This window comes from Enhydra lutris, unplaced genomic scaffold (genome assembly GCF_002288905.1).
Source record: "Enhydra lutris kenyoni isolate GAN:26980312 unplaced genomic scaffold, ASM228890v2 scaffoldscaffold14, whole genome shotgun sequence".
NCBI lineage: Eukaryota > Metazoa > Chordata > Mammalia > Carnivora > Mustelidae > Enhydra > Enhydra lutris.
In genome coordinates, this window is record NW_019154098.1 from 41,567,521 (window position 1) to 41,590,963 (window position 23,443).

Sequence of the window (23,443 nt, forward strand, 5' to 3'; positions counted from 1 at the left end):
TCTATCCCTACACTTTGAAGAGTTTTGATCAGGAAGGGATGCTGTACTTTGTCAAATGCTTTTTCAGCATCTATGGAGAGTATCATATGGTTCTTGTTCTTTCTTTTATTAATGTGTTGTATCACATTGATTGATTTGCGGATGTTGAACCAACCTTGCAGCCCTGGAATAAATCCCACTTGGTCGTGGTGAATAATCCTTTTAATGTACTGTTGAATCCTATTGGCTAGTATTTTGGCGAGAATTTTTGCATCTGTGTTCATCAAGGATATTGGTCTGTAGTTCTCTTTTTTGATGGGATCCTTGTCTGCTTTTGGGATCAAGGTGATGCTAACCTCATAAAATGAGTTTGGAAGTTTTCCTTCCATTTCTATTTTTTTGGAACAGTTTCAGGAGAATAGGAATTAATTCTTCTTTAAATGTTTGGTAGAATTCCCCTGGGAAGCCGTCTGGCCCTGGGCTTTTTTTTTTTTTTTTTAAGATTTTATTTACTTATTTGAAGGAGAGAGAGAGATCACAAGTAGGCAGAGAGGCAGGCGGGGGGGGGCAGGGGGAAGCAGGCTCCCCACTGAGCAGAGAGCCTGATGTGGGGTTCAATCCCAGCACCCTGAGATCATGACCTGGGCCAAAGGCAGAGGCTTAACCTACTGAGCCACCCAGGCGCCCCTGGCCCTGGGCTTTTGTTTGTTTGGAGATTTTTTTTTTTTAAAAGATTTTATTTATTTATTTGACAGACAGAGATCACAAGTAGGCAAAGAGGCAGGCAGAGAGAGAGGAAGGGAAGCAGGCTCCCTGCTGAGCAGAGAGCCCGACACGGGGCTCGATCCCAGGACCCTGGGATCATGACCTGGGCCGAAGGCAGAGGCTTCAACCCACTGAGCCACCCAGGTGCCCCTGTTTGGAGATTTTTGATGACTGTTTCAATCTCCTTACTGGTTATGAGTCTGTTCAGGCTTTCTATTTCTTCCTGGTTCAGTTGTGGTAGTTTATATGTCTCTAGGAATGCATCCATTTCTTCCAGATTGTCAAATTTGTTGGCATAGAGCTGCTCATAGTATGTTCTTATAATTGTCTGTATTTCTTTGGTGTTGGTTGTGATCTCTCCTCTTTCATTCATGATTTTATTTATTTGGGACCTTTCTTTTTTATTTTTGATAAGTCTGGCCAGGGGTTCATCAATCTTATTAATTCTTTCAAAGAACCAGCTCCTAGTTTCGTGGATTTGTTCTATTGTTTTTTGGTTTCTATTTCATTGATTTCTGCTCTGATCTTTATGATTTCTCTTCTCCTGTTGGGTTTAGGCTTTCTTTCTTGTTCTTTCTCCAGCTCCTTTAGGTGTAGAGTTAGGTTGTGTATTTGAGACCTTTCTTGTTTCTTGAGAAAGGCTTGTACCACTATATATTTTCCTCTCAGGACTGCCTTTGCTATGTCCCACAGATTTTGAACCATTGTGTTTTCATTATCATTTGTTTCCATGAATTTTTTCAATTCTTCTTTAATTTCTTGGTTGACCCATGCATTCTTTAGAAGTATGCTGTTTAGCCTCCATGTATTTGGGTTCTTTCCAAATTTCCTCTTGTGATTGAGTTCTAGCTTCAGAGCATTGTGGTCTGAAAATATGCAGGGAATGATTCCAATCTTTTGATAACGGTTGAGACCTGATTTAGGACCGAGAATATGATCTATTCTGGAGAATGTTCCATGTGCACTAGAGAAGAATGTGTATTCTGTTGCTTTGGGATGAAATGTTCTGAATATATCTGTGATGTCCATCTGGTCCAATGTGTCCTTTAAGGCCTTTGTTTCCTTGTCGATCTTTTGCTTGGATGATCTGTCCATTTCAGTGAGGGGAGTGTTAAAGTCCCCTTCTATTATTGTATTATTGTTGATGTGTTTCTCTGATTTTGTTATTAATTGGTTTGTTAACAGCAGCTAACATGGCTGCTCCCATGTTAGGTGCATAGATATTTAAAATTGTTAGATCTTCTTGTTGGACAGACCCTTTGAGTATGATATAGTGTCCTTCCTCATCTCTTATTATAGTCTTTGGCTTAAAATCTAATTGATCTGATATAAGGATTGCCACCCCAGGTTTCTTCTGATGTCCATTAGCATGGTATATTGTTTTCCACCCCCTCACTTTAAATCTGGAGGTGTCTTCGGGTCTGAAATGAGTTTCTTGTAGGCAACATATTGATGGGTTTTGTTTTTTTATCCTTTCTGATACCCTGTGTCTTTAGACTGCCCATTAACATTCAGGGTAACTATTGAGAGATATGAATTTAGTGCCATTGTATTGCCTGTAAGGTGACTGTTACTGTATATTGTTTCTGTTCCTTTCTGATCTATTACTTTTAGGGTCTCTCTTTGCTTAGAGGACCCCTTTCAATATTTCCTGTAGAGCTGGTTTGGTGTTTGCAAATTCTTTCAGTTTTTGTTTGTCCTGGAAGCTTTTTATCTCCCCTTCTATTTTCAATGATAGCCTAGCTGGATATAGTATGCTTGGCTGCATGTTTTTCTCGTTTAGTGCTCTGAATATATCATGCCAGTTCTTTCTGGCCTGCCAGGTCTCTGTGGATAAGTCTGCTGCCAATCTAATATTTTTACCATTGTATGTTACAGACTTCTTTTCCTGGGCTGCTTTCAGGATTTTCTCTTTGGTGCTAAGACTTGTAAATTTTACTATTAGGTGACGGGGTGTGGACCTATTCTTGTTGATTTTGAGGGGGGTTCTCTGCACCTTCTGGATTTTGATGCTTGTTCCCTTTGCCATATTAGGGAAATTCTCTACAATAATTCTCTCCAATATATCTTCTGCTCCCTTCTCTCTTTCTTCTTCTTCTGGAATCCCAATTATTCTAATGTTGTTTCGTCTTATGGTGTCACTTATCTCTCGAATTCCCCCCTTTGTGGGCCAGTAGCTGTTTGTCCTTTTTTTGCTCAGCTTCTTTATTCTCTGTCATTTGGTCTTCTATATCGCTAATTCTTTCTTCTGCCTCATTTATCCTAGCAGTAAGAGCCTCCATTTTTTATTACACCTCATTAATAGCTTTTTTTATTTCAACTTGGTTAGATTTTAGTTCTTTTATTTCTCCATAAAGGGCTTTTATCTCTCCAGAGAGTGTTTCTCTAATATCTTCCATGCTTTTTTCGAGCCTGGCTAGAACCTTGAGAATCGTCATTCTGAACTCTACATCTGACATAGTACCAATGTCTGTATTGATTAGGTCCCTAACCTTTGGTACTGCCTCTTGTTCTTTTTTTTTTTTTTTTTTTTTTTTTTGTGGTGAGTTTTTCTGCCTTGTCATTTTGTCCAGATAAGAGTATATGAAGGAGCAAATAAAATACTAAAAGGGTGGCAAAGACCCCAGGAAAATGCGCTTTAACCAAACCAGAAGAGACCCCAAATAGTGGGGGGGAGAAAGGGGATAAAAAGTTCAGAAAAAAAAAATTAAAAAAGAAAACAAATAAAGAAAAAAATACATAAAAAAGAAAAAAAAATATATATATATATTAGACTGGTGACTAGAACAGGGTCACCCACTTAATTTTGGGAGTATTTTGGTCTCTTAGAAGAAACTACCTCCCAAAATTTTAAAGAATGAAAAATGTATATAAGGGTAAACACAATGAAGGGATGGAATATGCCTATAAAGATGAAAAAAAATTTTTTTTTAATTTCTAAAAAGGGACTTGATAAATTAAGTTGGTTGGGAGAATAAAGAAAAAGAAAGTGGAGAGAATTTGCTCAGGTTGGGGACTTGAACAAGCCCGGAGCTAGATTTATGGTATATTTTGATCTATTAGAAGAGGTTGTACCCCAAATTTTTTAGAAGAAAAAACCCTATGTGTATACAAAAAATAAAGTTAAATACAATGAAGGATAAAATATGACTATAATAATGAAGGTTCAAAAAAGATTATTATTATTATTATTTTGTGAAAGGTATTGTTAAGATAAACTAATTAAAAGTGTTAAAAAAAGAAAAGGGTAAAAGTTCAAAAAAATTTAGCAGAAGAAAAAAAATTTTTTAAAAATTAAATTAACTGCAAGAATAAAGAATCATGGGGAGAAAGCCATGAATTCCATGCTTTGCCTTCTCCTCCTCTGGAATTCCGCTGTTCTCCTTGGTAAGTGAATTTGGTCCTGGCTGGATTTCTTGTTGATCTTCTGGAAGAGGGGCCTGTTGTAGTGATTCTCAAGTGTCTTTGCCCGAGGCAGAATTGTACCGCCCTTACCAGGGGCCGGGCTAGGTAATCTGCTTGGGTTCGCTTTCAGGAGCTTTTGTTTCCTGAAAGCTTTCCATAGAGCTCCGGAGGATGGGAATGAAAACGGCGGCCTCCCAGTCTCCAGCCCAGAGGAGCTGAGAGCTCGGGTCCCCACTCCTCAGTGCGCCCTCAGAGAAGAGCGCTCAATCACTCCCGTACCCCTGGCCTCTGGCCACGCTCTGAGCTCACCCAGCCTGTGACTGGTTCAAGGTAACCCTGAGCTTAGAGCTCACTCCTCGGCTCTGTCTCTGTAGCCAGCTTCCCCGTTCTAATACCTGCAAGCTCTGCGACACTCAGACACCCCGATCCTTCTGTGACCCTGCGGGACCTGGGGCCACACTGACCCCGTGTGGGCTTCACCCCGGTTTAGCCTCTGGAGCGATGTTCCTCAGTGGAGCAGAGTTTTAAAAGTCCTGATTTTGTGCTCCATTGCTCCGCTGCTTGCTGGGAGCTGGACCCTCCCACCATGGTCTATCTTTCTGTCGCTTTGGATTCACTTCTCCGCCGGTCCTACCTTTCAGAAAGTGGTTGATTTTCTGTTTCTAGAATTGCTGTTCTTCTTCTCTTCGATCTCCCATTGGATTTGTAGGTGTTTGCAATGGATTGATAAGCTATCTAGCTGATCTCCTACTACCTGATGTAGTCTCAGCCTACTACTTCTCCGCCATCTTGACTCCTCCCTATTTCCATTAATCTAAGAGTATTTTCTAATTTTCCTTGTAATTTTGTGTGGGTCCATTGGTAATTTAAGAGCATACTGATTAATTTCCATACATTTTTGTATTCCCAAATTTCTTTTTGTTATTGATTTCTAAATTCATTCCATTATGGTTAGAGAGCATACTTTGTATGATTTGAATACTTTTACATTTATTGAGGCTTCTTTTTGGCTTTGTATGTGGTCTGTCCTGAAGAATGTTCAATACATACTTGCAAGGAATATGTAGGTGTTCTACCGTTGTTGGATAGAGTGTTCTATAGCTGTCTATTATTTAAAGCTGGCTTATAGTGTTGATTTCTGCTTGTTTGCTCTATTCATCATTGCAAGTGGGGTATGAAGTATGCAAATATTACTACTCAATTGTTTATGTCTTTAAGTCTGTCAGTTTTTGCTTCATATATTTTGAGGCTCTGTTGCTAGGTGCACATATGTTTATAACCATTATATCTTCTTATTGTATTGACACTTTTATCATTATAAAATGTCCCTCTATCTCTGGCAACAATTTTGTTTTTAAGTCTATTTTATCTGATACGAGTATAGCCATTTCACCTTTCTTACAATTGTTGCTTGCATGATATATATTTTTACACCCTCTACATTTAAACTGTTCATGGATTTGAAGTCTATCTGGTATTATTTCCTTACTCCAGTATAGCTTTACTGACATTTACCTCCTTTGTGCTGCTATTATCAAATATATTACATTTCCTTATGTCACAGGTCCAATAATACAATTACATATATACTGTATGTATGTACTGTTTTATATAATTGTTTTTAAGAGTTTACTTATTAGGGGCACCTGGAAGGTTCAGTCATTGGGTGCCTGTCTTCGGCTCAGGCCATGATCCCAAGGTCCTGGGATCGAGCCCCACATCAGGCTCCCTGCTTAGTGGAAAGCCTGCTTCTCCCTCTCTCACTCCCCAAGCTTGTATTCCTTCTCTTGCTATCTCTCTCTCTGTCAAATAAATAAATAAAATCTTAAAAAAATATCTTATTTATTTATTTGTCAGAGAAAGAAAGAGAATAAGCAGGGGAGCAGGCAGAGGGAGAGTCAGGATCCTTCCTGAGCAAGGAGCCTGATGCAGGATTTGATCCCAGGACCCTGAGATCATGACCTGAGCCAAACCAACTGAGCCACACAGGTGTCCCTACAATTGTTTTTCAATCAGTTAAGAGAAGAAAGGAAAAGAAAACATATTCATTTCTGTGGTCAGTTAACAGCAAATTCAGTTTTTGTTTGGCAATGTAATTATTTCACCTTCATTTGTAAGATATATAGTTTTCTTAGATTCTTGGTTGACAGTTTTTTCTTTCAGCATTTTTAATGTTTCCCAGTTTCTTTCTGGCCTCCAGTGTGTCTGATGAGAAATTAGAGGTTTATCTTATTAGGGTTTCCTTGTACATCTCAAGTCATTTATCTATTTTCAAAGTTTTCTTTATCTTTGACTTTCAACATGTTTATAATGACATGTGTGGGTGTGGCTCCCTTTCCATTCACCCTATGGAGCATGTTGAGGTTCCTGGATGTATAGATTAATGTTTTTCATCAAATTTGGGACAATTGCATCCATTATATTTTCAAATATTTTTCTGTTCCTTTTTTTCTCCTCTCTTTCTGATACTCCTATTATGCATAGGCTGGTACACCCATTTCCCTGAGACTCTGTTCATTCTATATTCCTTTTCTCTTTATTCCTTAGATTACTTAATCTCTATAAAGTTATCTTCAAGTTTACAGATTCCTTCCTCTACCAGTTTAACTCTATGGTTGAGCCCCTCTAGTGAATTTGTCTTTTCATTTATCGTACTTTATAACTCCAGAATTTCTATTTTGTTCTTTTCTATAATTTATATATATGCTATTTATATAATTTAAATATTCCCTATTTAATGAGACATTGTCATTCCATTCTCTTTAAAGAATTTTTTTTTTTAATAGCTATTTTGAAGTCGTTGTTAGTCAAGACTGAAACCTGGTCCCTCTCAAAGGCAGTTTCTAATTGGTGCTTTCTTTTCTCTGTGTGTGTGTGTTACACTGACCTGGTTTTGTTCATGTCTCATTAGTTTTTGTTGAAAACTGGACATTTTAGATAACATATTGTAGCAACTTTGGATACTAATGCCCTTTCCCCCTCAGACATTGTTTTTGTTGTTGTTTGTGTTTTTGTTTATTTGATGACTTCCCTGAACTATTTTAGTGAAGTCTATTTCCCCAACAGTGCACAGTCTCTGATGTCAAGCCTCAATGGTACTGTCTTGGGCAGGCTCAGTCACCTGGTTTGGTAGTGGTTTATCTTCCCTTTTATTGTCGCTTTACCTGATATTTGTATTAAGCTATCTGTTGTGCTGGTATCACAGTCAGCAGTTAGCTTCTACCAACTGCCAAGTGACTGCACTGTGTTTTAAATAATGCCACAGGGCATCAATTTCTCCATAGTTTGATTCCATTAAATTTGAGTTCCTTTGCAGGTGGCAATCTTTGAAGCCAGGCTTTGAGATTTGTTATGAAGGGTCTTTTTAGCTGTCTCTTTGGTTCTATCCACCAAACTTCTAATTCAGCTTGCTGTTCTCAAGAAGCTACCAGATTCCTCTCAACTGGTTATCACCACAACCTCCACTGTTTTTGAGAACAAACTTAGGCATAAACTTCCACACACTTGGTTTCATAAAATAAACTCAGTTCCTTTGGAGAGAGCTCAAAGCTCTCTGTTCTTATGGCCTGCTCTCTCTCTGCCAAAACATCTGCACCACTGTTCCAGAGCTTAGAGTAGAGACAGTGACGCACTTCTCTCAAATGATACTTCTGCCCCGTGAACAGGGTGCTAGGCTAGAGCAGCAACCTCTGGTCTTTTCAGCATGCCTCTCCCTGTAAAACTGCTATTACCCAAGCAATATTTCTTCATGGAGTGACAATCCTCACAAAGCTATATTCCTTCATACCATATGAAAAGTATGATATGAACATGATATAAACTATCCTGCTGTTCTTAGTTTCTTTACTTAAGTCATGCTTAAGCCATCTTGCTTTCTTTATGCTGCATGCCTTTGAATACTGACATCAGAAAACCCTTCTTTGAAGTTCTATAACAAATGTTTTGAACATTAAGAGAGCCTACTAGAAAAAGACAGTAAGAAGCACCTTCCACTCACTAGATTAATAAACTGAGGGATGCTAAGTGAGGCAACAAAGATGATGAGTGATTCGTGATTGTCTGTACAACATGAAGATTTTTAGAAGGCCAAAAAATATTAATGAGTAATGATGAACAGATTAAGTGCTTCCTGGGACATAATGTGTCTGGACATGTCAATTCTGTGCCTTTGTAGTTTTCCATTCAGAAATAGCTGGGAACTGGGGCAGTGATCCATTCCATATTATCATAAAGTAGTCAACTTGAAAATTTTTTACTTATTTGAAAGGAATTTAGTATCATTTTCTAAACTCTCAAGACATACAAACGCTTAGGCCTCAGAACAATGTTTTTAGTCTATTTCTGTCAAGCTCATAAAAACCACTTTTTCACTTTCAGGATAGTTTAGTGCTTTGATAAAAAAAGGGTTTTGAGACTGAAATAGCAGTTTCTCTAGTTATTCTGATTTAAATGCAGCTGAAAACACACAAACAGCTAAATTTCTTTTTTCCCTTAGTCTTAGGACAGGTCAATGTTTTTAGACTCAGAAACCTTCAAATTTAACATGATCTAAACCAGTGCTAATCAAAATGTGGTCCACAGACTAGAACTGGCCCATGAACTATTTATTAGGAATCTGCAAAAAGCACAAAACTGAGAATAAATGCTTATAAACATTTATAACAATTTGACAAAGTAGCTTTATTTGAATCAAATAACAATTTTGGGATTGATCTTTGGCTATCTTTGTGGTTTCATTTCATTTTTATACTGATTCATTTTTATCATACTTTATAAAAGAGTCAACCCATGATAGATTAAAAATAAACAAAACCAGTGTTTCACCACAGATAATTTGAAATAGCTAAGCACTTGAGTTTATGCCTTAACTCTCTACCTATTCTCCTATAAAAAATAATTAAGAGTAACAAATAGAAATTCTCCCATTTATACCCCCCATAAAATATAACTGTATGCTCTGTATTAGTTTTGTATTCCTGTATAACAAATTACACAAGTTTAGTAGCTTAAAACAATCCCCATTTATTAGTTCATAGTCCTTAAGGTCAAAAGTCTGGTGCAGCATGGCTGATTTCTCTGCCCAAAATATCACCTGGCAAAAATCAAGGTGTTGCTGGACAGAGTTCTTACCTGGAGGCTCTAAGGAAAAGTCTACTCCTAGGATCATTCTCGTTGTTAGCATAATTTAGCTCCTTGCAATGACAGGACTGAGGTCCTCTTTCTTGACTGGCTGTCAGCCAGAACCCACTCTCAAAAACTAGACAGTGCCCATAACTTTTTTGTGACTTGGCTTCCTTCATCTTTAAGCTAGTAACAGTGCATCAAATCCTCCTGCTTCAAATCTCTGACTTCCTCTTCTGTGACCCCTGCCATGGGTTAGGTCAGGCCCACATGGATAATTTCCCTACATTAAGGTCAACTGTGCCATGTAACATAACCTAGCCATTGAGTAAAATCCATCACATTCACATTCTCAGGATGTCACAGCCATGTACTCCATGGGGGGGTTAGGGAGGAGGGAATCTTTGAGGCTATCTTAGAATTCTGTCTACCACATGTTCTGTTAAATTTCATATCTGAACTTGGCAACTGTTTCCTTTGAATTCTGGCCAATAAAGACTCTTGACCATTAAATAACATTCTTTACATAAATCTATGCCTTGTTTGGAGCAAGTCTTTCTCTGTGTAAAATAGGTTAAAATTGTTTAATTTCAATGACCCAAATGATATTGACTAAATACTTCTTGTTTAAAAAAAAAAAAAAAGGAACTGCACCTGTGTACTATATATTATAATGTTTAATATCAATGTCTCAAATTTCATAGGGTGTGAATAAAATAAAATTATTTCTTTAAAAATTCATTTTTGTAAAGTTCAAATATTATTTAAAAAAAAACATTTCCCATTAAGAGTTATTTCAGTGGAATGCCTGCGTTTCTGCTAACTTATTATAGATCCATCCTTTTATAACATAAACCAAAGACTGTGTGATAAAGCATACCAGTTAGAAATATAAACAGATATAGATAACTTAAGTAATGTTCTTCTCTCCTATGAATACAGTTTATGTCACTTAAAAGCCGGAATCAAAGGAAACCTATTTTTAGAGATATTTAGAGCTGGGAGATGTAGCAAGCAATAGCAATACTAGCTAATTAAGCCAAATACCATTCATGGTCTCTGTTAGCGTTTTAAGGTTCAAGATGAAACAAGATGGAAAAAGTGTATGATCCCTTGATAAGTATAACTTACAACAAGTTGGCAAACTGGTAGGAATTAAAAGCCAAAAATAGCAGTTTTGCTGTGTAATTTTTTTCACAATGACTTTATAGCTTCACATCCCAACTTGCATTACTCATTTTGTAAAATAAAGAGAAAACTATATTTTTTTAAAAACTTATTTTAAATAAATTACTCCATCAAACTGACCAGTTTAAAGAAAATATTCCATGGGCTGATGGCTTCTGAGGTTCTATATGGGGAAAAGAGAACCAAATATTATTTGACACTGAGAATATCACAGCCAAATATAAAGTAATAATTGTAGTCAGTGCGACTTAACCTCTGTTTAGTAATTGTGGCTGTTTTTATTAAGATGAAAACATCTAAGGTAGTACCTTGTTTCTGAATTCTAGTTTAACATTACCACTGTTTTTCCATGTTGATGCTTCTATGTCAAATTCATCTTAAGCTGTGTAATCAAGAGACTTCAGGAAATACAGTTCCCAGACATAAAATAAAGAGCTGACTCTAGTACACTGTAAGTCTTAAAGATTGTGCTTCACCATGGGTAAAGACAGGTGTGTGAACATAGAGTCAATTTTTCATTGGATAAATTCAGATTCCTGATCCTTGCCTGGTATCTGGATCATTAACTTTGCTCCAAGGATCAAAGGATTGGGTCAGTTCTATACTTATTGATCCCTTATTCTATGTTTTACATCCCCATGTATCTGCAGGTCAGTGCTGCCAGAAATTTGAATAGAACTTTTAGCCACTGGGTGAACCAAGTACTGGCCAATACAAAAGAGTCAGGAGTGCACATGTTCTAATAATCTCCTATTGACCATTAAAAAGGTTGATGCGCCCAATTTCAACGTGTATGAATAAGGGTTTCCTCACCATTATCAAGTAATGTTCTGATACTAGCTGAGCATCCTACAATTCAACTCAACTCTGACACTATCTGGAGATAGCATCAGATCGCACAGGTTAAAGGCTCAGTCCCATGAGACTGTCTTCTGCTTCATTTGCCAATCACAAGCCCAGATTGTTAGTTGCTTCTGATCCAATGGCTACAGATTGGAGGTTTCCATGGCCCCCTTCCTTGGGTTTGATAAATTTGCGAGAGTGGCTCACAGAACTTAGGAAAGAAACCCTTTTACTCACTAGATTACAGATTTATTACAAAGGATATTAAAAGGCACAAATTAACAGCCAGATAAAGAGACAGATACACAGAGGGAGGTCCCAACAAAGGAGCCTCTGTCCTTGTGGAGTTTGGAAACCCACACTGTGGCACATGGAAGGTCTGGCTCCCCAGTCTGGAAGCTCTCTGAACCCCCTCTTTTTGGGTTTTTATGGAGACTTTATTATATATGCATGATTGATTAAATTATGGACTATTGATGACTGATTCAACCTCCAGCTCCTCTTCCCTTCCAGGAAGTCAGAGTGGGAACGAAAGTTCCAACACTTTATTCATAGTTGGTTCCCCTGGCAACCAACCCCCATCTTTATGTGCTTTCCAAAAGTCACCATATTAACATAAACCCAGTTGTGGTAAAAAGGGCTTGCTTTGAATAACAAGACACTTATTTTACCTTTATGACTCTGAAGTGATTTCAGGAACTGAGGACAAGAGACCAAATACTATGATAAAAGATGTTCCCATTGATCTTATGGCTCAGGAAACTCTAAGGGTTTGGGGAGCTCTGAAGCAGAAACTCTGGACAAAGACCAAATATATGTATGAGAAATAGATTTGGGTCCTCTCGATGACCAAATACATTTCTTATAAATCGCAGTATTGCAACCCTATTGGCAAAGGAGGTATTCCCCAGCCTAAATAGCAGGAGATGGCTGCACACACAACACTTGACATTGGACAGATGTGTTCAATGGCAGTTTATTAGCCACTATATTCACAGCCTAAGGAAGGAGGACACTGCATGCTAGGCAGAGTCACACAGAAATTGCACCTGGCTGTGGGAGGCATACTTTGTGGCATCAAGAGGGTGAGAGGTACCTGGGGGTGCATTCAATTAAGCATTGACTCTTGGTTTCAGCTCAAGTCCTAATCTCAGGGTGGTGAGACAGAGCCCCATGTCAGGCTTCATGCTCAGCATGGAGTCTGCTTAAGACTCTATCCCTCTCCCTTGGCTCCTCCCCTCCATGTGCATGCTCTCTCTCCCTCTCTCTCAAATAAATAAATAAATCTGTTAAAAAAAAAAAAAAGAGTGGGAGGCACTTCCTGTTTCCCACAGCCTGTTCGAATAATTCTGAAGATTGGTAGGACAGTAAAGCCTGTTAGGTTGAATTATAGGGTGGAGTGCAAATGATCTGGCTGATGAAGGAGCTAGCCAGATGGAGCCTTTTGTACTGGGGAGGGGGTGCATATCTGGTGAGAGCAGGGGAACTCAGAGCACTTTTGGAAACCGGTCAGTTTCAAAGATATCAAGACAGTAGTTGAATTGTTAAGTCTTACACTAGCTTAACTCAGCAAACAGTCTGAACAAATCAAGACCCCAACAAGCCCTATCAGGACAAGGAGCAAACCCTAGACACCAACCACTGCAAATTCTCTCTGCAAATGAGAATGACAGGAACAATTCCAGATGCTTATCTTAAAGTTCTAGGAGCAAGTTCCTTACCGTCTCCCTGCCCAGCTGCCTTATCATACCTTCTAACAACTACTGATCATGATTTTCACCATGACGTTTATTCATATATTTGGTTTCCTTGGTTTTCCTGCTTGAATAATCCCATTCAAGACCAGGGTACTCCTGAAGGAGTACGGGCTACTACAGGAGGTGACCTGGTGCGTGTTCAAACTGCTCCCTGCTCACTTCCCTCTTGGCACAGAAACTGTCGTTTCTATGATGGGCTGTTTCTGTTTTTTTTCCAGAAAAGTACTACTGAAGTTTTATTTACATGAAGTGATTCATTTCCACCTTTTTGTCCCCCGTACCCCCTCCCTGCCGGTAACTTAGAAAATGCCAAAAAACTCAAAGTACCTCATGCTGAATCATCTTTAGATGTTCTTGGAGTATGACCCTGAGTTCATGACTGTGCCTATCACAAGAGGAACTGCCCCTTCCACCTCAGCAGATTCTAAGAAAAGCTGTCTTCCTGACACCTGTCCACCACCACCTTAGAAAGAGGGAGAGTGTTAGAGAGACAGAGGGAGGGGAAAAAAGAAAGGCAAAGTGATGAGAGAGGGATGAAGAAAAAGAGGGAGGGAGGGAGCGGGAAAGAGAACGAGAGAGAAATTTGCAAGATTCAAGTAGATTCCAGGAAGCAGTGCCATTAATAACATGTGTCACTCTTGATGACATTAGGAGCCAAATTCTAGACTTCACAGCCAGCCACCAGGGGAAGTTTTTGCCGGTACAGTCACTACATAAACTCCCATTTGGTCTTTTTGGTACCCCCTGCCCTGCAGGCATCCTGTAAATTTTCTTGACTTTATTTCACAAAATTTTTGAACCTGCACGTCCTCCCTGTGCAGTAAGTGCCAGCGAGACTGAGGTCACAGCAACACCCACTGCTGGAGTTTGGGGGAAGGTGATGGGAAGCAGATGGGAAGCTGTTCTTGGTTCCTGCAGATCACCTGCCACCTTATAGAGGACAAAAATCACTCCAGAAGAATGCAGCCTCCTTGCTTTTGTGCTATCCTCATTCATTCATTTATTCAAATACTCTTCAATGAGCACCAGCTACAGACCAGGTATTCCTACCACCACTACTTTTATCCAGCTTAGATCTGCTAAGACAAGAATGATGGATCCACAGCTGTGCTAAAACTATCCCACCCTCCTTTTAGCCAATTCAAGTACTGGATAAAATGGTACATACATTTTAAAATATCAGAAGGCCCCCGTAGAAATAAATTTTGGAGTGGACAGTTTTCCTTGGGGCACTATCTGTTTAAGTCAACACTAGGTCAAGTGGATTCTGAGTTGGAAAATTAACTTGAAAATACAAAAATCAACATGTCATTGCACTTTTATCAGATAATAGTACCTAACCTTGTGAATGTCGTCTTTAAACATCTGTTAAGTATTATTTTGGTTTTCTAAGAATGCATTCTCCAAGACTGCCATTGGTTTCCAAGGTAAATGGCTCAGATTTAAATTACTAGTAAATATATTGTTTTTTTAATCTTATATAGGTAAATTATTGGATTCTAAAAGAAGCTGAGGGGGTAATTTTTCCTAAAATGCTAAAAAAAAAAAAAAAAGTTACTAATTGCAATCTTATACTAAGAAAAAGAAAACAGTGCCCCCGCTGGCTTGAAAGAAAACTGAGGGCTATTTTCATCTTTGGAGTATGTGATAAATGTTTATAAATGTTTATATGTTTATAAATGTTCAACTATGTTTACAAATGTTCAGCTGTGTATTAGGTATAATTGCTTAACCTATCAAAAATCCTCATTTTCGCATACTAACCTCAGACATGAAAATTACAATTAGCAAACCCTGAATCTTGAGAAAAGCTGGTAAGAGAGCCTGGGGAACAAGTCTAAGAGCAAGAGAGTTATTTTTATTAATTTCTGTAAACTAAGTAAAAAAAGTCTACTTAAAAACCAACTAGAAAGTTTATTCTTGATGTGATCATGTGTTAAATACACTAAATATTCCAGATGGCCCTAACATCAATGAGAAGAGGCGATGGGTCTTAGCATCTCAGTTTTCAATGGGGTGAGGTCATGAAGTTACAAGAATTTAATTTAAATAAAAACACACATGCACACACACACAAAGCATGAATTTTTTCAAACTTACAAAAGAGGTCTATGATTTTTTTTTATTTTTTAATAAACAGAGAACATGGACCATAAATAAAACCCCTGGCTGGCCAACAACTGGACATTAGGCTATGAGACCCTGAAGAGAGAACCCAGCCGAGCTGCCCAGATTTCTGACCTGTAGAACTGTGAGATAATAAAAGGTTTTCGTTTGAATGCTAAATTTGTTGAAATTTGTTACACAGCAATTAGGTAAAGGAGGGGATCCAACATTGATTCTCTGCTTCCAAACAAAACTCTGAATGGATCAACTGGAGTCATGCCTTATACTTGCCCTATTTCATTTCATTCCTGGTCACAGCTTTACTTCCTTTTTGCCCATTTCCTACTTGCCATACACATCATATAGGATGATGGTACTGTTTTCCAGTCTCCTTGCCCCACAATCTTATATGTCCATCCTTCTCATGTGAAGCCTTGGACCCATCTCATATGAAGCCTCTTCTAGCACAACACTGGCCTTCAGACCCTTGGCGCTGCTAACTACCTCTCAGTTTGGCTCAACATAAAAGGCTGAACCCTTGTAAATACAAATGCGGTTTGTCTTTCTTCATCACAGAAGGCTGTTTCCTGGAGAAAAAAAAAGAAAAAAGGTATAGAAATAACTTCAGAAGAAAAATAGCCAGGCTCAGAACTGACAGGATGAAGACAGTCAAGAGCGTGGAGCCCAAGAAGCATAGAAAATGTTTGATGTCACTGTCAGACTTGAGAAACTTTTTTTTTTTTTTAAGATTTTATTTATTTATTTGACAGAGAGAGTGAGCACAGGCAGATAGAGTGGCAGGCAGAGGCAGAGGGAGAAGGAGGCTCCCTGCTGAGCAAGGAGCCCGATGTGGGACTCGATCCCAGGAGGCTGGGATCACGACCTGAGCTGAAGGCAGCTGCTTAACCAACTGAGCCACCCAGGCGTCCCCAGACTTGAGAAACTTTAGGAGAGCTGGACTTCTAGGGCAAGGTGATAAAGTTGATTTTATCATGCTGAGTGTCAAGTGTTAGAGGGATATCCAAGCTGGAAGGGTAAGCTCTTTCAGGCCAAGGACACTGTCCATCTTATTCAATACCTTGGTAGCTCCAAAGTCTTTTATAATGGTGAACGCATTTTAAGTGCTTACTCCTTGAGTGAATTAATGTAGCTGTAAATTATCCATTTAGCAATTGTAAGTACTCAAGTGGAGTTTGGTGGGAAGGGTGCTGGAGGCTACCCTGAAGAATAGGAGAGCACTAGTATTAAGCCACGTATTAACATTTAAGAAAAAAAATCTTATGGGAAGCCCAGAAGAGATGAAAACCAAACACAAATTAACCATTAGATGGTATTACAGACTAATTGTTAATTTGGGAGAGGGGATGATAATTCTATTGGGGTTGTATGTTTTTTACAGTCCTCTTCTGTTTGAGATACATAGGAAAATAATTGAAGGAAAAATACAAGTTTGAGTTTTGATACAGAATTCTCCCACAAAGTATGAAGAAAAGAGGGAGGGTTATAAATGATGAAGCAGAAAAATGTATGGTTATCAAAGTTGGGTATACAGGGGGTTCAGTGGACAATTTTATATCTATGTTTGTTTTTGCCATAATGAAAGTGACAAAGAAAGAAAGAAAAAGAGAGAAAGGGAGGAAGTGAAGGAGGCAGGGAGGAAAAAACAGAAAGAAAAAGGAAGAGAAGGAAGAGGTGGAAGAGAAGAACAGAAAGGAAGGAAGGAAGGCTGCCCAGGAAAAAAAATGAAGAGTTAGGGTAAGTTGCCAACTATTTTTCACCAACATACCTAAGTGCACCCTTTTCTTCTATTCTAAATCTAGTTTGTTGGACTATAGGGATTTACATTTGTTTCTAAGTCTCTAGAGAGTTTTCATTAGTCTACTCATCAAATATGTACTACATGGTGACCCTGTATGAGGCTCTGTAAGAGGGGTAGGTTGATAGAATTAAGAGATAAATATGTTGTGTGGGAAACCAAAATAGGATGTTATTTTTACCATAAAACATACTTATTCTGCAATTTAACATTGGAATGGCTTCATTGAACAATTGTAAAATACATGAGCACAGGGCTCCCTTGTCCTAAAAACAAGGATTCATGTTTATTACCCTATTGTGTCACTACTTTAAGCAGGGCCTCTGCTCAATCTGACTCCAACTGAGGAAGGCAGGTTTGGAAGAAGAGTGCCGGCCTTGGAAAGACAGCTGGAGGGGGGCAGTGCCCACCCAGTCAGAGAAGGCACCAGTCAGCCCCAAGCAGCCCCCTGACCCAGTGCTATAACAACAACCCCAACAGAGAAGTTAATCTCCTTAATGGAAAACAGATATGTTTCTTACTTACACCTATTAAAGTTCTGGTCTTAAACATTTCCTGCCTTCTAGGTATTCTGCAAAGAGAGGGGATCCACAATGTCTCTATACACAGTCAAGGTGAAGAGCAGCAGAAAGAATGACCTAGAAAATGCCCTCCCCCTTTTTTTTTCCCTCTAGTCATCCCTTCCTACTCAGGGAATGCAAGATAAAGAAAGAAGCTTAGACAAGTAATTGAAAAAAGGGGTGGGTAGGTGAAGAATACCTCATTCTTTGTTCCTAATTCTGTTTCTCTGGTGGCACAGGACTGTGGTCTAAAAAGTATGTGTTCTGCAGGGTTTATTAAATTTCCATATCGTGCTTGGAGAAGACATATAGCATTTCAGACATGTGCACTGACTCCCCTTTTAGGCATTACAAATGGGGAAAATGGCACCATGCTAAGCATAAGAGCTCAAAACAAATGATCAAGAATAGTCTAATTTAGCTCTAACCATTTGGCCCTAACTTCTTGAGAACAAATCACAGTGTACTGTTTTGGAAGGGGTTTTGGAAGAGTTCAATCTTGGCTCTGCCAATTACTGGTATGAAAAAGGCTCACTTCCTTGACTCTCAGCTTCCTGAATAGAAAATGGGCTAACAATGCAGTCCAGAGGGGGTTTGCATTCATTTGCATGAGAATTGTGTTTCGTCAGACCAAAGCCAGGGTGTGAAAATGTAAATTTATCTTTTCTTATGGTTAAATTTAGATTGTAATGCTCCCAAATTACTTCTGGTGGCAGAAATCAAGTCAAATTAGTTCCATGCATGTCAGGTTTACTTCAGGTATGCTCAGTCAAGAGTGCTCTATACTGTCATTTGTGACTGTGTGAGTGTGTACTCTCTCCCTTTGAGTGGGGCAGGGGTGAGGGATGCCACAACAAATACGAGGGCACATTCCCTCAGCATCAAAGCCAAAGATAGGTCTGTTCCCAAGCAGCTGGAGAGTGGGCACATGGTTGATGTTGGCCAATAGGATAGGCTCTCCCAGGACACCAAATCAGCAGTGAGCAGGAAGTGAGGGGTGCTGGGGAATTTATTCTGGCAGCAGTAGCAGCAATGAGACCCAAAGTCCTATTCTGGGAGTGGCGGAGGTTGATGGCAGTGATGTCCTGTGTCCATTTCTGACAGCAGTGATGCAGTGCTGGTGTCATCTGTATCTTACCAGACATTTCCTGTGCTGTGGTTTTGGCAGGAGATGGTTCTGCCCTTTTTCTGAGCCCACTGATTCTGAGAACTCCCTGGTATCCTTCCCATAAATTCCTTTTCTGCTTATATTAACTAGCATTGTTCCTCTATTTCTAACCAAGGATCCTGACAATTCACCTAAGTATTTCTCCCAAAATTGCTCTGAGAGGGTGGTGAGGTGAGGCACTGAAGCCCCACAGGACTTTACATAGCAGTATCTCACCCAAAGGAGGCTCCTGGACCTTGGATGTGCTCTTACACATGGGCACTTACAGATATGAAAGTGATTCTAGTCCTTAGTCATCATCCCCTCTTCATGCTGGCCACAACTGAGAGGTCCTGTTCCCCACCTTGCCCCTAATATTATGGTTCACATCACATGGACTATGGCATCTCCATCCTGCAAGTCTCCCAGCCTGAGTCTCAGATGTTAGACAATGTCAGTCCCATGGAAAGAATTTGCTGCCGCTAAACCCCACTAAGGCACATGAAGGCTCTGTGAATTTGCCTGAGGTCAGTCTGCTTTGGCACCCAATATAGGTGCTTTTGTCTGTCTAACCCACGGTGCCACAAGGAACTGTGGGGCTTGCTGCCTCCCAAGAGCCTGACAAGAAGTGGAACATGGGACTTCTTGATACTTGGATCCCCAATTCTATGGGGATCTATGGCCATCCCCTGGGATTCAGTCCAGGGTAGGAATGGGGCAGGCTACAGGGCCTGATTCTTGAGGACATTGCCAGATAGAAGTTTCCTAGTGTTCTCCAACTCTCCTTCACTACCAACTTGGAGGATCATATACTTCTTTGGGATGGGGGAAAACAGAGGCCCAGATATAGTACATATTCATATACAATAATTCCATATTTATTGCTTAGACTAGGACTTTGGTATTTATATCACTATTTATTTAGAAAATGTATGCACATAGCTACTCTACAAATGAAATCACATTAAGGTATGTAATCTATCTCACCTTTACCATCCCGCAGGCAAACACTTTTAAATATTTCAGCCACTTCTTCCATAAAATTATATTGATATTTATTCAATTATCTATTTGCTTTCTCTTATGAAATATGTGCATTTAGCTCAATCACATTTCCCTCTTCTTCTGTCCACCCTTCCACTAAAAATGTTATGACAACACATGAAAAAGACAACGATACAGCACTGAAAGACAATACAATGATCTGACTGTCAAGCAACCAACTGCCAGAATCTGGAAAACACAGCTCTATATTTATATGGCTGAATTGAGAATTATGGTTGACAAAATTTGACTATAAATATAAAAAGTGGTTATTAAAAGAAAATACAGATAAAACAAGTGACTCAAAAAATTATATGAACTTAAAAGGGGGGAAGGAAGATGTAAGATAGTGTTAGAAGGAAAAACATGTCAAAATATTCACTACACCCAGGTTTTTCCTGTATCTTAACTCTTGTGAATAATGCTGCAGTGAAAATGGGAATGCAGATACCTCTTCAAGATCCTTTCATTTCCTTTGGATACATACCCAGTAGTGGGATTGCTAGATTATATGGATTAGTATGGAAGTTCTACTTTTCCTTTTTTAAGAACCTTCATTCCTATTTTCCATAATGTCTGTACCAATTTACATTCCCACTCGCAGTGCACAAGGGATCCCTTTTCTTCAACCTTGCCAACACTTGTTATCTCTTACATTTTTTATGTTTAGAAACAGGTCTATTTTTAAATCAAGTTTCTGCCATTTACCAACAGGTCCTTGAAAATCTTTGTAACTCAGCTTCTTGTATATTTAAGGAAAAGGAAACACCCTCTTTGTATAGTTATTACAAGATTGAATGAGATTGAACAAATATCAGAGTCTTCTACTGCACTGGGCCAATCAATTTCCACATTCAAAGGGGCACCATTGGAATTCCATAGCATTTTGAAAAGAATATTCATCTCTCTTTCCACCTCTTGAGGAACACAAAGGAAATTCAGCTCAGAACTTAAAGCCTAACTTCTTATAATTATTCTCATAGCCCACAGCATCTCTGGAATGTCCACTCCCCAGTGCATACTTTTGTCCTGTTCTCCACACCATAGTCTATGCCAGCTCTTACTGGCTCAGTCTCTTCCCCTCTTTCTCCCTGAACTCTTGAGTCTTGTATTTCTGTACTCGCTTTCCTGATTCAGTATTTAAAATCACAAGAACCCGGCCACGAATTCAGACTTCTTCTTACAGGGGACAGGAAGAGAGGAGTTGCATAGACTGTGAGGCAGAGAAAAGGGAAGAAGGAAGTAAAGTTGGTGTTACTCTTTAATAAATGTTATCCCTATGACATATCTAAAGTGCCTTACACATAATAAATACTATTTCTCTTCTCAATGACTCCAGGCATTTCATAAATGCTTAGTCTTTGTTTTTGATAGATCTTCCATAAATAAAAATAATCATCTAGTCCTTGAATGTTAAATTTCTCAACACTCTCTTCTCAACTCTACCAATTAGCAATCTAAACTGATTCACAAAAGGGGGGACAGCTGTTTTAAAGTAAACTTATGATTCAGATAATATTAAAAACCTGTATTACAATATGAATAATCACCTCCTAAAGTCTCTATTCGATGCTTTTTTCACTGCATTTTCTTAAACCAAGGCACACCTGCACCCCTTACCATCCCAGAGGGTACTGGAGTGAAACTAGACTCTACAAAAGACCCCCTCGGTTGCTCCAACTTTTTTAAAAGTAAGATTTTTTTTTTTTCTCCTGACATTTTAGAAGTGTTATTAAAACTCACTGGATTCTTGGGATTTGGAGAGAGAAGAAAAGAAACAACTTGAAACCTTGATTTTCCTCCCCTGGATATCATGTTTGTTTTGACATGTGGGTGTGGTGTGCTTTTCTGGCAACGACTTTACAAACTCAACCCTGGGTGTCTACAGGACACAGAGCAGCCATGTCTAGGTTGCTTGGACAAGGAGTATTGCTTTTGTGTCTGCAGGTCATTCACACACAGCTGCTGGGCTCAGGTGTCATAGCACCAAGCTGCTCTGTTCTTTCATTAAGATCTTAAGCTACATACTTACACGTCTGATAACGAAAAGCAGGGAGAGGGACTGGCTAACTGTTAATGTAGTGGTAGAAGGAGATGAGCTTTGGGGGTCATCTAGAGGAAATGTACATCTGATTCTTCGACCTAGATACCAAGAGCTTTTTTTAATGATATGTTTCTAATTGAGTGTCAGGATGCCATCATTTCTGCCACCTCTTTCTTTCATTCTGCTGTCCTTTCCACCCCACATTTCTTAAACATCTTTGATAGTCTGAGATTGTATGTGGAAGTGTAGAAGAGTGATACATGGTTTCTGTTGCAGAATTTCTTCTGTTGAAGTGAGTTTAAATATTTTATCTCAGTCTACATCATTCCCTCTTCCAGTCATGGATTATTTCATTCCTGCCATACACAATGAACTACATGGGGTTCATGCATTCCTCATATTATTTCATACCTCAATACCTTGGTGTGTACTTCTCCCTCTGTATTAGAATTCCTTTTCTTCTCCTCACATAGCTATTGCCTACTTATCCCTCAAGACTCAACTCATATCACTTGCTTCCAGAAATCTTCCTGGACTCTCCCATTGTGTTCCCACAGCAGCCCATACATAGCATTACCATTTTTAAAACTTGTATTTGCCAAGCACTTATTAAGGGCTAAGCATTGGACTAGGCATGTAACCTCTATTAATAAATTTAATCTTCATGACAATCTCATAAGAAGTATCACGTAGAACTGTTTTGCGCAGACAAGGAGGAGGAGGGTAGAAACATTAAGGAACTTGCATCAGGCCAGATTATTCATGGGTGGTGAGTTTTGGTTTGAAGGGCAGATCTGTTTGACTTCCAAGACTGTCCTCTTCAGCACTAGATCATTCTACCTTTTGTAATAATTTTAAGGTGTATTTACTGATATATTTTATCACGGGGTATACCTGCCCATCTCTTCCATTTATTTCAAATCACCCTGAGGTCAGAGCTAAAATCTGACTCAGATTTGTAGTTTCAGTGTAGACTAGTAAAGTACCTGGCTTAGATCAAGTGCCCAACAAAAAGGTGTTGAAAAAAAATGACAGTGGACGTCTCTATTCTGTCACTTTCCATGTTCAGCTTACATCAGACTGCCTCTTTTCTCAGTGAAATTGAAACTCAGCTTCCCCAGGTCAGACCATACCATATGCTAGTGAGGAAAAGCAGAAGGAATGTGAGGCAACTGGTGTACTGGCAGCTCCAAGTAAAGTGAGCAGGAAAAACAATGTGTAAGTGCCCAGGGATGCCAAGCTCCAGGGATGAATTAGTTTGTGCAGCTGGGAGTCAGTGGCAACCAGCCCACCAACCTCACATAGGAAGCAATCATCAATAGAGCGACACAGACCAAGGGCCGAAGAAAGACCCTGTGAAACCAAAAGCTGATCAAGGGAAATCCAAGTAAGCCCAAATTAAGGATAAGCTAGTGTAGACAAGATGAAGCACGGTGTCTATATCAGTACTGATATTCCAGCCCTACGGAATGTACCCACGCATCTGTTTGCAGTAATCCAAATCACCTATAGTTGGACTTGGTAGTGACTCCCAGAGCAACAGAGAAATAAGACTTGTTGAGAGAGATTGCACCAAGGAGAAAAAGGATCTGCACTACAGAAAAAAAACTATGGGAGATGACTTTAGGCAGTCTGGGATCCCAAGCTCATTTGTTAAGGAATGAAGGT